This window comes from Cryptomeria japonica, chromosome 1, assembly GCF_030272615.1.
Source record: "Cryptomeria japonica chromosome 1, Sugi_1.0, whole genome shotgun sequence".
NCBI lineage: Eukaryota > Viridiplantae > Streptophyta > Pinopsida > Cupressales > Cupressaceae > Cryptomeria > Cryptomeria japonica.
In genome coordinates, this window is record NC_081405.1 from 50,771,688 (window position 1) to 50,791,124 (window position 19,437).

The window sequence follows — 19,437 nt, forward strand, 5'->3', positions numbered from 1 at the left end:
AAACATTTCTAAGGCTTACTTAACCCCCTCTAAGGCTTTTGTCAACTTTTGACACTTTTGACCAACAAAAAGGTCAAAACTACTCAAAACACACTAACTAAACAAAAATGCAAACCTAGATAAAATGAACTCCACCTAGACCTACCTTGCCAAAATAATCACTCTTGGACCCTCCTAGATTCCTTATTCACCACTGACTTGGCTAAGGTCAGTACAAGTCAAAATTTGCAAAAACAAGGAAATTAGGACCTAGGTGCTCCTACACCATTCTCCCTAACAAAAAGAGATCATGTCACCTCTTGAGGAATCAGTGTTGGATCAATGCCAAGCTTCTAGAAATTTGACTCCATCACCCATGTAGCCTCAAATTCATCCATTCCCTGCCACTTAATGAGGTGCTCCCAATAGTCTTGATGCCTAGTCTTCTTAGCAATTCTTGAACTTAACACCTTCTCGGCCTTAGGATTAGGTTTGGCCGGTAACTGAAGGCTATTTATATCATCTAAAACCTTTGTAGGACTGAATTCCACACCTTGGACTGGCCCCTTCTATGCTACCAAGTCTGCTATATTAAAAACTGGTGACAAGCCTATGTCACAAGGAAGATCCACCTTGTATGTATTTGCACCATACTTAGCTAAAATGGCACATGGACCTATCCTCCTCATCTACAACTTGTTTGGAACACCTTATTGTAGCCTTTCTTTGTTCAAGTGCACCATAACAAGATCCCCCACTTGAAATTGTAGATTTCTCCTCTTTTCATCAACTTTTTGTTTGATTTTGCTTGTGTTCTCCTTCAAAGCTTTCCTAACTAATTCATGGACCTCCTTCATGGATTGAGAAAAGTCCTCTGCATATCCAATTCTGATTGTTGTGCTTCCTAAATCTCTCAACTCAAAAATGCCTCTTGGGTGCACTCCATAGACTATTTCAAAAGGGCTCTTACTGGTAGTCCTATTTATGGTGTCATTGTATGCATATTCAGATTGAGCAAGTACTCGATCCCATGTATGCCTATACTCCTTGGTAAGGCACCTCAATAAGTTTTTTAAACTTCTATTTACCACCTTGGTCTACCCATCTGTTTGAGGATGGTAGGTTGATCCAAAAGAGAGGTTTGTGCCAAGCTTTTTCCATAATGTTTTCCAAAAATGACTCATAAATTTGGAGTCCCTATCTAAAACTATATTCAATGGTAAACCATGTATCCTTACTATTTCCTTAAAGAACAACTGAGCTATGTGGCATGTATCATGAGTGGTCTTACACAACACAAAGTGAGCCATTTTGCTAAATCTGTCCACAATGACATAAATACTATCATATCCTTTCTTAGTCTTTGGCAAACCTACCACAAAATCCATGCTAATGCATTCCCAAGGTCTACTTGGAATGGGAAGAGGTTGATACAAAGCAGCATTTGTTAAAGTACCCTTAGCTTTTTGACAAACTATGCAAGTCTCCACATACCTCTTCACATCTTGATTCATCCTTGGCCAATAATAGAATCTCTAAACCAATTCTTGAGTCTTATTGACTCCAAAATGACCACTAAGGCTGCCATTGTGTTTCTCTTGTATTAGATTTTCCCTCATTGAGCCTCTAGGCACACAAAGTTGTCCACCTTTGAATAATAGCCCATTTTGCAAAGTGAAATCTAAGTATTCACTATGGAAATGATTTTGATACTCCTTGCATACTTGGTAGACACTTGTGAAGTCTTCATCCTCTGCATACAAATCCTTAAAACTATCCACACCTATGCTTCTCAACTGAATTTCTTAGACTGTCAAGAGTCTACTACTGAGTGCATTAGCTACCCGGTTTTTCTGCCCTTTCTTGTGCTTAATGGTGAAAGTATAGGCTTGCATATGCTCCACCCACTTCATGTGTTTGTGACTGAGTTTGTCTTGGGAATTCAGAAAACTCAATGCTTGGTTATCTATGTACACCACAAATTCTTTAGGTAGGAGATAGTGTCTCCATTTTCTCAATGCTTGTACCAAAGCATACAACTCAAGATCATAAGAGGAGTATTTCCTCTTGGAATCACTTAGTTTTTCACTATGGAAGGTTATTGGTCTTCCCTCTTGACTTAGGACAACACCTACTGCAACATTGCAAGCATCACACTCTACAATAAATAGTTTCTCAAAACTAGGCAATACTAGTACTGGTTGGGTAGCTATTTTCTCCTTCAAGGTTTCAAAACCTTTGTTTGCTGCTTCATTCCACTGAAACTTGACCTTCATACCACCTCTAATGATTTATAGCATTGGGACACATATTGCACTAAACTGCCTAATAAACTTCATATAGTATTGGGATAATCCATGGAAGCTTCTCACCTCTGTTGCTGATCTAGGAGTGGGCCAATTTACAATGGCTTCAACTTTGCTTGGGTCCATCTTGAGGTTTCCTTGAGATAACAAAAACCCAAGGTAAACCAATTCCTACTTAACAAACTCACATTTCTCCAAATTCATGGTTATCTTTTCATCATATAATCTTTGTAATACATCTTGCAAATGACTCATATGTGCTGCTTTATCCTTACTGAAAATGAGAATATCATCAAGATATACTACCACAAATTTACCTATGAATTCCTTCATCACCTCATTCATGAGTCTCATGAAGGTGCTTGGAGTATTGGATAAGCCAAATGGCATTACAAGCCACTCATAAAGACCTTTAGTAGTCTTAAATGCAGTCTTCCATTCATCACCCTCCTTGATTCTTATTTGATGATAGCCACTCTTAAGGTCAATATTAGTAAGGTACTTGGCTTCCCTTAAACAATCCATTAGGTCTTCTATTCTAGGAATAGGGAACCTATATCTAATGTTGATCCTATTTATGGCCCTAGAATCAGTACACAACCTCTAAGTACCACCTTTTTTTGGTGCCAACATGGTAGGGACAACACAAGGGATAATACTCTTCCTAATTAGGCCTTGGTCTAAGAGCTATTCGATTTGCTTGGCAATTTCAACATTTTGTTGAGGAGTCATTTTATAGGTTGCCTTATTAGGCAAGGATGCTCTAGGAATGAAATCTATTTGATGGCTTATGGTCCTTTTAGGAGGTAAGGTGGGTAGATGTCCTTCACTTACTATACCCTTGAATTTCTTCAACAATTCTTGCACCTCTATTGGTAAATCTTGTTGTTCTTTCTTGTCTTATTCTTTGGGCTTCATCACAAGTGCAAACCCTATGCCTTCACCTTCCTCAAGTCTCTTCAAGAACTGCTTTTCACTCACCAAAAGAACATTAGGACCTGCTGCCTTTTCTTCACCTTCCTCAAGGATAGACTAAATCTTGAAAGTGACTCCATCCTTCTTGAATGAATATGCATTCTTGGCTCCATCACAGATAGCTTGTCTATCAAATTGCCATGGTCTTCCTAAGAGAAGATGGCATGCATCCATGGGTAGGACATCACATAACACCTTGTCCTTATACCTCCCAATGGTGAAATCCACCCATGCTTGCTCATTAACAAGAACATGTTGTCCTTTGTTCAACCAAGTGACTCTATAAGGGTTATTGTGAGGAATCCTTTACAATCTGAGCTAGCTCACTACCTCTTCTGACACTATGTTGTCTGTAGACCCTGAATCAATAATCACTTTGCACACTTTATTCAAAATCTTGCACTTGATCCTAAGCAAGGACCTTCTTTGGCTAGGCTCTTCTCTGACTAGTTCTTTGATCAAAATTCTCCTTATCATCAAGTTGTCACCTACTTTTGACTCTAAGGCAATTTCTGAAGTCTTGCTCCTTGAAGGCTCTTCTTGGAGGTAGCTCACTCTTCTTTCACCATCATGTGATGATATTCCTTCTCCGGACACCGATATGCTGGATGACCAAGTTGGTTACAATGATAACATTTCATTGTTGTGAAGTATGAGGAACCTCTACCTTGGTTACTAGACCTTCCTCTGGAACCACTGTTTGATCCCCTTCCTCTATTGAATCCTCCTCTACTGCTGCCACTATCTTGTTATTCAGTGAGTTTAGACTCTCCTTGCGTTCTTTGTTCAGAACTTCTTCCACCAAAGACTCCTCTATGGCCTCTATTGTCTTGTCCTTTGCCTCTGCCCCTATTGTTGCTTGAGTCATGTCTCCTTTTCAGTTTTTCCTCCACCTTAAGGGCAAGTTGAAAAGTTTGATGGACTATTTTTGGGCTCATTAAATTGATTTCCTCTTGGATGTTCCACCGTAGGCCATTTAGGTACCTAGAAACCTTGAGACTCTCCTCTTCTACCATATGAGATCTAAGGCTAAGTTTGTGAAACTCTTCGGTGTATCTATCGACATCAAGATCCTTCCGCCTTAAGTTTTTCCTCTTCCTATGAATTTGCACTTCATATTCATCAGGGAGATAGAATTCTTTGATTTTAACTAACATCCCTTTCCAAGAAGAGATGGGTGCTTTGCCCATTTTCTTCCTCTCATCTTGCACAAACTGCCACCATGTGAGTGCAGGACCTCTCATCCTGGACTTGGCTACTCTAACTCTCTGGGCTTCAGTTATTCATTCACACTCAAAGTGATTCTCCATACCTTCTATCCATTCTAGGACCACTTTTGCCTCCATCTTTCCAATGAACAATGGAAATCCTTCCAGTGACTTGCCACTCAAGGCCTTCAATGCCCTCAAGAAAGGTTCTTTCTCTAAGATAGGATCAGGTTCAGGTATCTTGTCTACCTCTGCCACTTCTTTACCCTTTCCTTCTACTCCTTCCACTTTTACATACACTTCTTCTACCTTGGTCTCAATATCACCAAGCTTGCTTTCCAATCTTTCCAACTTTTCCTTCAGGAGCCTATTCTCCTCCTCTTAATCTTCCACTTTCCTTGCCAATTTAGTATTGGTCACCATTTTGTCTCCAACTGACTCTCCTGACAACAAGGACATCAACCTTACTAGCCCAAATCTTGTTGGCTCTGATACCAATTTGATGGGGTTTTGCCTAGCCTGCTCAACACTTCCTTAGTTGATGTTGCTCAATTCCACCAAATCACCAAGCCTAGTTGCTTCTAGGCCTCGAAGTCCCTCTCACTCTCTTCTAGGGCTTGGTTCTTGTGCCTTCTAGGGTTTTTGCTTCAAGTGTTTTGGTTAGGAACCCTATCAATTTCATTGTGCTTCTCTAGTGCTCAATTTTAGCCTCTTAGCCTCAACTTGTCATATTGACCCCCAATTGACACGAGATGTTGCAGAGGTGTATTAGGGTATTTAAAAAAAAATTTGATGCATATGGAGACCTTTGGTAGTTTGCAATCTTAATATTTCCTACCGGTTTCACAATCTTGCCCGGAAAAGGGCTACAAGGAATTAGGCCTGTTGCTAGGAAATCAAAAATCATCAAAGCAAATCAAAATATTAGTCATAGCTCAATCACAAAAGCAGAGTGCAATGATCAATCCTAACACACTCAATAAAGACATGAAAAGTAAAACATTCAAAACTAAAAACTAAGCAAACCAGATGCAGATCTGAATGTCTCCTTCATGTGGCTCCATTGTCCTTCTTTCTTCTCCAAATAGCCTTTGTTTGTGGATCTCACCTTCAAGTGCATAAACCTAATGTGAAAGCAAGATTGACATTGGCACAAGAGTACTCAAAGCGTGATTGATTCGACAAAGTAATTCAAACAAGTGATTATTATTATTATTATTAGCCGAGATTGAAGAAATTCATCCAATTTATAGACAAATTGGAGAGATGATCAAATTAGCATGATTCAATTCAAATGGAAATTGTAAATCAAAAATGTCAATTATGACAAATTATGCACTTTCTATGCAAAATTGATTGATTGATAATTTATGACAAATTATGACAAATTTCTATGTCAAAAATTGATTGATTGTCAATTATGACAAATTATGACAAATTGAAATGTCATTCCCATGAAATTAGGAGAGAAATAGGAGGAAATTGAAATTAGGAATTAGAAAATTAGAAAATTAGAAAAAGAGGAATTAGGAAATTAGAAATTGAGGAAAATGAGGGAATTAGAAATTTAGTGAATTAATTAATAATTTTTCATTTATTAATTAATTCACAAAGAGGGAATTTAGAAATTGATGAAAGATTAGGAAATTAGGTAAATCAATTAATAATTTGTCATTTATTAATTAATTCACAAAAAGAGGAATAATTAGTTAGCCAATTAAATTAAACATTTTATTGTGACTCGAAGACTTAGGATAAATAAATAATTTATTAATCCTAAAGGGGAAATGACAAACAGGGTTAAATGAATAAATCATGAAACCCTAAAAGATGAATTAGAAATGCAAGGTTGACAATTAGGTCTTGATGTAAGATTGATTTGATATCAATTCGATCATGATTTTGAATTGATAAATGATTTGATTGATAAATGCGTCGAGGAACAATGACAAATAGATCCAAATTGACATGATTGAAGAGGACAAGGATTGATGACGAATCGATCATAAAACGACGAGATTGACAAGTTGATAAGAGATTGACAAGATCAACCAAAATCATGATTAAAGATTGTTATCAACAAGACCAAATTCGAAAGCGAGATAAATGAAGAATGCAGAGGAAAGACTCGATGCTCACAAATGATAAAGACCAAGTGCGTAACATAGGAGAAATGTTAATGCGACACAAAAACTCTAAAATGAGGCAATGCGCAAATGTTAAAGTATGACTCTGCAAGCGTTGACCATTTTTAGGTGTCTACAAGGCCTAATTAGGCCTCCTAGACCAGTTTTTTAGGGCTTGGAGGAAAATGCCTCAAAGAACCCCCAAAAACGTTTTGCTTTCCTTCAATGATATACCCATTCCCAATAGATTTTTGTGATTTTAGGCTCTAGTCTGACCGTACAAGGTATGAACCCTAAAATTGAGGGTTTGTAGGGTTTTCAAGGGCTTACACCGGCAGTGAGTAGGCAATTCGGGGTTTTGCTATGAAATGGAGTCTTCAAGGATCCTCCTTATTCATACAAGTCTGTCCCAACCCCATGAACTCCTCCAAATTCAGAAATGGTGCTTTTGCTTTCACCTGTACATTATTCAACACTTCTTCACCTCTTCTCCTCTAACAGGGTTGCTCCTGGACTCACCTAAGAAGAGGTGTTAGTCATGATCAAACACTTGTCCAACACTTGAACCTGCATATTTACAATATGTAGAGGGTTTCCAACCATATCCCAATTAGCCGTGATGGTAGCACATGTGGGATTCATGGGGCAACCATATTTACAAAGAAAATACTATTTACAAGCCAAAACTGGCTTTTTGTGAATCAAATCACTTCAACAGTAGTAAAAACTAATTAAAATGCTTGAAAATGAAAATCCTACTCTATAACACACTATTGAATCTCAATCCATCATTGTATTCATGGATTTGATCCATTAAGCTTTCACAAGAATGCAAAATTGACAAAAACAATGTAAAAGTGTTGTCCAAAATCTTATGTTTTTATTATTGCTTTCAAAATCCAATTACACCAACCTTGAAAAATGTGTAGGAGGGGGTTTATATAGTTTTTACACATGTGGAATCCTTCCATGGCATTTAGAAATCCCTAAATCCACCGCTAACCAATTTCAAGACAAAAGTTGTCATGACAACTTTTTGCAACTTTTGCAACTTTGTGTTTTTTTTACACTTTTGATCTCTGCAACCTAAGAGACCTATACCCAGTCATCACATATGACATCTTAAACATTTATAAGGCTTACTTAACCCCCCCTAAGGCTTTTGTCAACTTTTGACACTTTTGACCAACAAAAAGGTCAAAACTACTCAAAACACACTAACTACACAAAAATGCAAACCTAGATAAAATGAACTCCACCTAGACCTACCTTGCCAAAATACTCACTCTTGGACCCTCCTAGAGTCCTTATTCACCACTAACTTGGCTAAGGTCAATACAAGCCAAAATTTGCAAAAACAAGGAAATTAGGACGTAGGTGCTCCTGCACCATTTTCATCTGGAAATTATGAAGCTAGAGGAGCATCATCTATCATGGGAGCATCTGCTAACTGATATGTGATAGCTTGTCCTCCTATTCTTTTCTATCTACATATTCTATGTCGAATTCACTCAAGAGCATCACCCATTTGGCCAGTCGACCAGTAAGCATTGCTTTATTGAGAAGGTATTTCAATGGATTGATTCTTGTGACCAACTTAGTTTTATGAGTTAGCATGTAGTGTCTTAATTTCAGCAAAGCAAAGACCACAGCGAAACATGCATGCTCAATTGGTGTGTAATTTAACTCATAGCCTCCCAAAGTATGATTGATGTAGTAGACTACCTTTTCGTTGCCCTCGACATCTTGTTGCACTAAGATTGCCCCCAGTGATGTTGATGTAGATGATATGTAGAGTAATAGGGGTTGTTCTGGAACTGGTGGCATCAAGACTAGTGTATTCAGAAGATAATCTTTGAGTATCTGAAAATCCTGTTGACAATTATCATCCCATTTGAATTTGATGTTTTTTTGTAGCAAGTGCTGAAAATGATGACATTTATCTACAAGTTGTGTTATGAATTTTTGTATGGAATGGAGTCTTCCTTGTAAAGATCGAAGTTGACTGATATTTCTCGGTAGTGGCATCTCTAGGATTGCCTTGAATTTTTCTGGATCGGCTTCAATTCCTCTTTTGGAGACAATGAATCCCAGGAGCTTCTCGGAGGTTACTCCAAAGACACATTTCTTGGGGTTTAATCTTACTTTGTATTTTTCCAACCGATCAAAAATGACTAAAAGTATGTCCAAATGTGTAGCTTTATCTATTGATTTTCCCAAGAGGTCATCAACATAGTCTTCTACAATAACGTGCATGAGATCATGAAAAATAGTATTCATTGCTCTTTGATATGTAGCACATGCATTCTTTATCCTAAAGGGCATGACATTCCAGCAGAAAGTTCCCCAGTGACCAGTAAATGTTGTTTTGTGCTGATCCTTAGATGCGATTTTTATTTTATTATAGCTAGAGAATCCATCCATCAAAGATAACATCGCATGGCCTACTATGAGATCTACGATCAGGTCAATATTTGGCAATGGAAAATCATCCTTAGGACAAACTTTGTTGATGTCTCTGAAATTTGTGCATATTCTAATGCTACAATCTGGCTTACTGACAAGTACTAAGTTGGAAATCCATTCAGGATAATCAATTGGGCATATGAATCCGACATCCAATAATTTTTCAAGCTCTTCCTTAACTAATAATGCCACTTGTGGATGCATCTTTCTTAATTTTTGTTTTACTGGTTTTACCCCCGGTTTAATTGTCAAATGATGCATTACTAAATCCGGATCCAGTCTAGGCATATCAGCATATGACCATGCAAAATTGATTTGTCGCTTTGTGAAGAAACTTATGAACTTTGGTCTCTATGTCTCTGTCAGAGATTGTGCTAGGAATATGTTATATGGAATTTCTTTTGTACCAATGTTTGTTTTGATGGTCTCCTCTACTAACATAGATGATTTTTCTTCATACGATGCCGGGAGAATGTCGAGCCTTCCATCTTCAAGTGCCTCAGAGAGGTTTTCGCCCTCAGATATGTCCTTTCTTTTTACTTTTTTGGGGTCAGATAGCTCCACAATGTGGTTTTCACCATAAGACCCATGATTTGTTTTTATTTTTACATTTTTGCGATTGGAAGGCCCAACACCCTCACCAAAATATGCCACGTTGTTGAGTTCTACAATGTATCCTGCCTTATGGTCTCCAAGTGGAAGATCATCTTGTATGCCTAGATAGTCAATAAAGGCTTCATCATTTTGGAATGTGTCGAACTATACATGTCCTTCATGGTCCCAGTCAATAAGTTGGTGGTGAACAAGGGGAAGGCCTTCAATATTTTTAAAGTTAGCGAGACTATTGGTGAAGATGCAGTTATACAGGTATGTCGAGGTAGTTGTCGAGGTCATTGTTGGCACTCTCCTCATCTGTCTCGATCATGAACAAGTTCAACTTGTCATCACTAAAAGCCCATTTGGGGACGGGTGTCCTCATCCTTCATGATTTCAACCTAGAACCTAGAGGCAAAGACTGTGTGGGGTCCTCAGGGGTTGTTTCTTGACCAACTTTGATTTTTTTTATAAAATTCCTCCTCTTCTGTGGGTTCACTTGGTTCTCTGAATGTTTCGGTGAGTTCATAGTCACTAGAGGATTTATCTGAACCCCATTTCCATTCATTAGAGTCAATGGAATAGCGGTTCTCTTGTTGATCTTTGGAAGCCTTGATTTGTAATGCTTCTTCTTCCTTTCGAGCATTTACCCTAGAAGATATGAAACTAAGCCCTTTCAAGCACTCTTTTTTAAATGCCAATTCTGATTGCAAAGGTTGGATGATACCTTCCTTTCTTAAGCCGAGAGGACTTTTACCATCATACCCAAACTTTTGTAGGATCTTGAATCCTTTGCCATATTTTTCACATGGTATGGTGATGTGATCTTGTGTACCATCTTCAGGGTCTCTGTAAAGCATTTTGTATAAGTCTTCTTCTTCCATTTCACCTCACTTTTGGAAGATAGTAGGATCCCATTTGAGTGTAATGATAGATACCCACTTAAAAGGATGTGGTCGTCCATATTCTTTTGGTGAACTCATAACTTGTTGTAAGCACATGGTTTGATTCAAGGTGTATTCACCCATGCCTTTGTCCTGGTATTTCCCTTTAAGCTCACCTTTCTTTGATGTTGAAGGTTTTAATCATTCAAGGTCAATGTATGCAGAAGAAGAGATAGCTTCTCTATTACTTGGAATGATTGTCTCAAATTTTGGTCTCGAGTTATTGCAGTATATAAATGGATTAGGATCACCATTAACTATTACTTCAACTCCATTGTGAGGAAAATTAATGCATTGGTGGTATGTAGATGGGACTACCCTCATCTCATGAATCCAAGGACAGTCTAGCAATATGTTGTATGTGAGATCCAGGTCTAGGACTTGACAAATCAAATCCTTTGTAACTGGCCCAACTCTGAGGGGCAAGGTGACTGTGCCCTTGGATGAATGCTCTTCATCATCATATGCTTTGATGGTAATTTTGTTTGTAGCATTCACAACTTTGTCTGAATATCCCAAATGTATTATTGTGTTCAAATTACATATATTGAGACCAACTCCTCCATCTACCAGGACTCATTTTATTCGATGTTTGTGTAGGAAGGCTTCAATGTGTAAAGGTGCATTATGTGGTTGGCTCATGAAGGCATCGTCATCTTCTGTGAATGTAAGGGAGTGTGGAATGGAAAGGTATCCCACCATGGCTTGAAACTGGTCCACGTTCAGATAAGTGGGGATGGAAGTGTCTCTTAAAGTTTTGTCAAGAATGGCTTTATGTGCGGGGGATATGCGTAAAAACTGAAGGATTGAGATAAGCGCGGGTGTCTTCCCTAATTGTTCTACAAGGTCATACTCAGGTTTAGTGGATGAGGTGTTTTTAGCTGAAGCACCTTGCAAAGTGAATTTACCTCGACAAGTTGTAACATTACATTCAGAGGTAGGTTCAAAAGAAGATCCAATTCCTTTGAGGACAACCTTGGGTCTTTGGGTAGAATTCTTAGGTGTTTTGTCCTTGATGATAATGGTAGAGACATATTTGTCCATTGAAATGTGATTAACCGTTGAATCATAGTTATAGGATGCTCTAGTAAAGTTGGTTTGGTCATCTGTGGCTTCAGATTTTCCCTTGTCATGTTTTAGGAATGGTTCTTTAAACATTTCATGTTCTTGATTGGATGTGTGTCCCTCGATCTCAATGTCACCTTTATCAATAAGATCTTGTATGATGTTCTTCAGTTGATGACAGTTTCCTATTTTATGACCCTTGCTCTTGTGATATTCACAGTATTCATTGTCATTCCACCAATTTGGTTTGACCTTTGGCTCATATGGAGGCAAATCTGGAATTATGATTATCTTGTTTTCTACTAGCTTCTTGAAAGATGACTCAAGTGGTTCTCCCAATGGGGTATACTTCCTTTGTGATTTTGAAGTTGTTTGAGTATTCACCTGATTGTTTGTAGAGCTTCATCTGGAAAAAATGATTTTGGGTCGTACTATATTGGCATCAACAACACCATCATTGATTGTGGTTTTGTTTTTATTCCAAAATCTTGGCTTGTCTTTTCCTTTAAAGTCCTCTTTGTTTTCTTTGAATATTTTAACGATGCCTTTCTCAATTAGGAATTTCTCGGTTGCTAAGCCTTTTTCAATGACATCCTTGAAAGTGGACAAGCAAGCTTTCCTTAGATCATAACCAATTTCTCTGTGGACATTCTGGGTGAACATCTCTACCATTTGTTTTTGTGGAATTTCACAAGAGCATCTGCTGGCTAAATTCCTCCATCTTTGTAGGAATGATGAAAAAGACTCTCCATCCTTTTGCTTGGTGTTGCACAAAGTAGTGACTGATATGTCTGTCTCTATGTTGTATGATAAATGTTGGATAAAAGCCTCTACTAAATCACCCCATGACTTAATTCCAGGTGGGAGTTGGGAGAACCATTCCATAGCTTGATCACCTAATCTTCGTGGGAATAATCTCATCAAATATGTCTCTTCTGTTGCTACCTCAATGCAAGCTATGAAAAACTGTCTTATATGTCCCTTAGGATCACCTTTTCCTTTGTACTTATCAAACTTAGGTGTCACAAAGTGTGTAGGAAAAGGAGGCATTAGAATGCTTTTGTCAAATGGATAGGGACATATGTCTCTCATTGTATAAGTTGGTTTCGGTGTATTTATGCGCTCCACTTTCTTTTGTAAGTCCTTAATTTGTTGTTCCAAATTGTTCTTAGGTGGAGACCGACTTCTTGGACCATACCCCATGCCTGCACCACTAGGTGGAGGAGGAGCATGTTGCATATATGGATGGTATTGATCATACACATGTTCATATGGAGGAGGTCTATAATGATGTTGTGTATAGGAACCACCTAGTATAGAGTCAAAATGAGGAATGGAATATCTTCTTTATCCATGTATATCATATTCTACAAGCATGTCATGAGTTTGTTCTAGTGTGTTGCCCCCAAATTTGATGCGGGGTTTCCTTGTGTCCAAATTTTGAGCATGGCTTTGAATATCCAATTGCTTTCATGGTTGGTCCTTATCATTGGTATGTGATTGAGTATATTTTTCTGCATAAGACTTCCATAATGGTCTGTGAAGGTGAGTGTCATATGCTTGACCATGTGTATGTGGGACCTCAGGTTTTTGAAACAAAGATGATGGTGACTCAGGCACAAAATGTGCTCCTCTATTGCCTCCATTATTAGGCTTCCTTTGATCCATGTTGAGGTGAGGTTGTTGCAAAGGTTGATTTTCTATTATTTGAGACATGTCAAAATCATGAGGGATCTTGGATCCACTTTGTGCCATCACTTGTAAGAAATATTGTCCATCTCTCCTCATTATTTCCTCAACCAATCGATTAAAACGGGGATCCATAATGGAGTCTTCCACTTCTACTGAATGTATGAAAAATTTGTCCATATTGTCATTGTATGTATCATTGTTGTTTGTAGTGTCCATGTTCTCAACATTTGGAATGTTTCTATAGGCATCCATGTTAGGTAATGTGGTATGATCAGAATTGAAAAAGACATCATTATCATACTCATAGGTACTCATGTTTGCGGACTCTTGAGCCTCTTTAGCTTCTCTCCTAGATTTTGGGAACGGGTTTCAACCATGAACTAGGTATTGACCAAGATGTGTGAGACTAGATGAAAATGGAAAAGAGTATGGAAGACCAAGAGTTGGATGGAATGTAACTGAATCTGACGTTTACTTGCAATGTCCAAAGTTTAAGACCAAGTATGTATGTAGTAGAGTAGGTGTGGCTTCCAAAGAGATGATAGTTTCTCTTGATGAGGTAAGTTGACCTTGACTCTAAGTAAGACCAAATGAGACCTAAAGGTGATAGACCTTGATGAGGGACCACTTAGCAAAATGTTGTTGTATGTAGTGTGTTGACAAAGCAAGATGAGGACAAGCAAGTGACCTTTTGACTCAAGTTTAGACAAATGTGAATGTAATGCAAGGTTTAAAGTAATGATGGAATTTGTGAGACCCAGAAATAGGCTGAATTCTAGATGAAAATCCGGAGAGATAACCTAGGAAGCTTAATAAGTTTGAAACTGACTACTCTTGTTTGCTAGACTGTAAATTTTTCCAATTTTGAACACAGACGTGCCTGTATACTTCACAAACGCGGTTAAATGACACAAACGTGGTTCTATACTGTACAGATGCATTTCTGATATTTTTTGTGAATGCAATTTTGCTTAAGAGAACACAGACGCGTTTCTGCCCTTCACAGACATGGCTAAATGACATGGACACGATTCTATCAGACACAGACACGTTTCTAAAAACTAAGTGAAATTTTTCCAATTTGTAAAGTTGTTTGTTGTGACCAAATCTGAATTTGTGATTGTTTTTCATGACAAGAGGACACAATGTTGCTAAAGACTCAATGTTTGTAAGTGTTTAGACTCAAAATGACTCAAAGAAAGTTTGTTGTTTGATGTAAAAATGTTTTGTATACACTTGAAGACACAAAAGACACAATGTTCTGATGTTTGATCTTGAATGTTTGAATGTTCAAAATAAGATAAGCATAATTCTTATGGCTGGCCAAGACAATAGTTGTTGATTCCACATGGGGTTTCCGCCAAGGCTACGCTATTCAGAGCGAATACTTAGATGCTTGACCCCTCTGGCTCCACCCTCGACACTCACTTCTCTAGGGCAGCCAAGCATCAATCCCCATGAAAACTCCCCATGGCGAACTTTGTATCTCTACTAAGAACTGTATGTGTGTGGGCCGCTCCAGAGGTCCAACCTCTTGCCCCAACAACTAGAAGGATTTTGGCTTTCTAAAACAAAAAGGTTCTAGTAAGGGCATTCACTCGTGTGGCCATACATGCGACACTTTCAGCTCTGTAAATACAGAAAGCTCACAGCCGGTAGGGGTTACGTCCTACAAATGATCAAATAAATTTGGTCAAATGGGTTTATGGGGAGACATAGTGTCGGTATGAACTAATCAACACACGTTACCCATGGCTTTCACCATGGATACAATTGTTTATAGTGGTTCGGAAGAGGGTGGCTTTTCTTCGCTACCACTTGGGTCGCCCTCTCCTCACTAGTAGTCCTAATGACCACACGAGGAGATAGGCCCTCTAGAGAATAAATAAAAAGAGCCTATTTCTCAAGACACAAAAGACACTGGTTCAATTTTAGTGTACCAATTGAAGTGTTTGGTAATCTATGAAAACAAGGCACACAATAAAGATCAAAAGAAAACCCTTGTCAAGATCATGCAATAAAGATTTGTTAGTAGTTTGGGTTGTTTCAAATGATTACCCCTTCTTGCAAGCACACACGTTAGGTAGATTTTAGATCCAAAAAGACTTTGTGAAATAGGGGCCTTCAACAAAACAATTTTCTTTCAAGACAAGCTACACCAATTTTGTTATCTAGATCACAAGATGTTAGCCCAAAATAAACCAGATCTGAAATCCAAATGACGAAATAAAGCCTCAAAACTGGATCAAAAACTGAAAATGCAAAATCTGAGACACAAACACAGTTAAACCTAATGCAGATGTGACAGAAAATCACAAATGCGTCTAAATTCATCGCAGATATGCCTAGATCACACAGACGTCGGTCTCAAACGCATACGCGATTAAGAGATTCACAGACATGGTTTGAAATCATAAACACAACCCTGCAATCTGCAAAATAAGATAAAATGATGTCGAATGCAAACGCAATTACGAAGATCACAAACGCGGAATAAAAGCAAAAACACGGTTACAGGATGCACAAAAGCGAAAATGTCGAAAGTTGTCGGAAACGTCAGATCTGTAACTTCAAAAACACAAAATCTACGATAAAAAAATGTTAAATGCAAAAGAGACAAGAGTCCCTTCGAGCGTACCAAAATGTTTATGGTGAAAAGTGGAAACAACAATATTAAAAGACTAAATGAATTCAACCACAAAACCTCGGCCTAACAACAACAAAGATCCACTATAACATATGAAGATTACCTAAGGCAATGCAAATCAAATGAAATCACAAAGATTATACCATCACATGTCCAATAGGGTTTGGATCTTCATTTTTCCTATCTCCATTGATCTTGCATGATATATTTGCTCTCAGATTTTATGTGTGCACAAGAGCTCAACAAAGAACAGAAATGTGGTTGATAGCTAGATCGCATATGAAAGTTCAAATGCTAGAAGGCTTCAAAGATCAATTAGTCGGGGGTTGATAATGAAGGAAGCATCTCCTTATATAGAAGACACTATAAGAAATGGAGGGATAAGATTGAGAGGTGTAAAAGATAAATGGTCAGCTAAGATTAGAGGGTAGGTAGAGAAAATAAGAAAACAATGAGAGGGTAGGTAGTGTAGGAATTAAGAGATGAATGACATGTGTCATGGATAGAAAAGGTTAATGAATTAATTAAATAAATAAAAATTTATTTAATTAATAGAAGAAGTGGGATCAATTAAATAAATAATTTTTTTAATTTAATTTAGAAAATGATAATTTAAATAAATAAATGTATTTATTTAAATGAGAAATAGGGCTAGAAGAGGATAAATGAATTAATTAAATAAATAAAGATTTATTTAATTAATAGAAGAATTAGGCTAAAAATAATTAAATAAATAAAATATTTATTTAATTAGACATGACAATTTTAGGTGTCTACACATATCGGTCCATAACCTAGACCAATTTGTCGATAACAACAAATATGTCAACCCGATTAGACCAATAACCAAAACACCAAAACCAAGTATACAAACCATGTCTTCAACATAATCAAGTGATCTCCATATGATAAAAAGTCATCATCAGTGTCGGTGAACCATAAATCCTGTCAGTGAGCATCTACTGGTGATTGTGCATAAGTCACTGACCTTGCCGGTGAACACAATATGTTGGTTCATCAATAAACCAATATAACCATAGTGCCAAATACACAATGTAGATCTTTAGAAGAATAAGTGTTGAAATCAATGATAAAACTAATGCAGCACATCCATAATACCAACAATCTCCCCCTTTGGCATTGATGGCAACACTAGATGGAAAAACATCTAAGTGCCAAAATAGAATGCCAAAAACCAAAAACCAACAATCTCCAGAATTGATCAATACCAGAAATCAAAACCAAAATACAAAGGGTATATCTCTCTCCCCCAAAGAATAATATCTCTCCAAAGAATGTTTTTCCATAGATCTCTCTCCCCCTTTGACATCAAATGCCAAAGCAGTTAAGAATAAAATACCAGAACATACAACCAACTACTCCCCCTAAGAAGTAGCTCTCCTCCATCAAAGCCGAGAAAAAGATTTCTCTGTTAGTTTCTATTGGTTTGATGCCAATCTCCAATCATCTAAGTCTTTGTCGGTGAGGGTATTACCCCAAGCTTCTCTCTGAGATATTCAAAGGTTTCCTTAGGAAAAGGCTTTGTAAAGATATCTACAATCTACTCTTTAGTATTCACATAAACCAATCTTACTTCTTTTGCTTCAACATTCTCTTTTAGAAAATTATATTTGATAGAAACATGCTCAGTCTTAGAAGAGTGAAATACCAGATTCTTTGATATATCAATTGCTGCTGAATTATCGCAATAAATGATTATAGGTTCTTTGCATATTACCTTTATGTCCTTCAACATTTGTTTTATCCATAATACCTGAGTACAATTAGTTGTTGCTGCAACATATTTTGATTCTGTTGTTGATAATGATGTACAACTCTTCTCCTTGCTTATCCATGAAATCAATCTGCTACCAAGAAAGAATGCTCTACCAGTGGTACTCTTTCTATCATCTACATCTCCTGCCCGATTTGCATCGGTGCATGCACATAAATCAAAAAAATTATCTTTAGGGTACCATAAACCAAGATTTATTGTGCCTTGTAGATACTAGAAAATCCTTTTTACTATTGATTCATGATTTTCTTTAGGATTACTCTGAAATCTTGAAACAATACATATTGCATTCATTATATCAGGTCTTGTTTGTGTCAAATATAGTAAACCTCCAATCATAGATTTCTATCTTGTCAGATTAACAGGAGTTGAATCATCTTTCAATGTCAATTTATCAGTTGTAGTCATAGGAGTACTTATCGGTTTAGAGTTTTCTATACCAGATTTATTCAATAGTTCCTTCAAGTATTTTGTTTGACATATGAATAAACCTTTATCAGTTTGTGAAATCTGCAATCCTAAAAAGAATTTTATCTCCCCAATCATAGACATTTCAAATTCTTCCCACATCTTGTTAGCAAAGTCCTTACACAATCCATCTTCTCCTCCAAAAATGATATCATCAACAAAAACTTCAATAATCAAGATGTCATCATTAGTCACTTTGAAATATAAGTTGTTGTCAGCATTACCTTTAGTGTAACCAAGCTTTAAAAGATATTTGTCCAATCTATCATACCAAGCTCAAGGAGCTTGCTTCAATCCATACAAAGCTTTCCTTAATCTGCAAACCATATCTTTATCATTTTTCAATAAAAATCCATCAATTTGTTCAATGTAAACTTCCTCTTCAAGATCACCATTCAGAAATGCACATTTTACATCCATCCGATATACTTTATAGTTCTTATGAGCTGCAAATGCAAGAAATAATCTAACTGCCTCAATTCTAGCTACCGATGCAAAGGTTTCATTATAATCATTTCCCTCCTTCTGTGAATAACATTTACAAACTAATCTTGCTTTGTTCCTGATTACCTCACCATATTCATTAAGTTTATTTCTGAATGCCCATTTAGTTCCAATTACATTTTTGTCTTTAGGTCAAGGAACTAATGTCCATGTATTGTTCTTTTCAATTTGTTCTAATTCATCTTCCATTGCTTTTATCCAATGTTTATCTTGAAACACTTCAATAACAGATGTTGGTTCAATTTGAAAAATTAAGCATACCTCTTCATTTGCCAATCTTCCTCCAGTCATAACACCTTGATACTTATTCTCAATTATCTGATTTTCTGAGTGATTTAGTCTTACATACCAGATTATGAGGTTTCACAATCTTAGGTAAATCCCTTACTGCCTTAGTTGAACTAATCTTTACAAAATGCAATCAAAATTTACATGACAGAGTCTCTTATGCCATAACCAACTTTCATCAATATGTGCAATCAAGCATGTCTTATGAATGTTGTTCAAATGAAATATATTACCTTTAGCCTGATTACCGATTGCAATCTCCAATCTAGTTCTATTCATGATTTTGCATTTTCCATTCTTGAATTGTAACTGAAATCCCTTTTCAACTAATTGAGCAACACTCAAAAGATTGTGCTTCAAACCTTCAACACAATAAACAT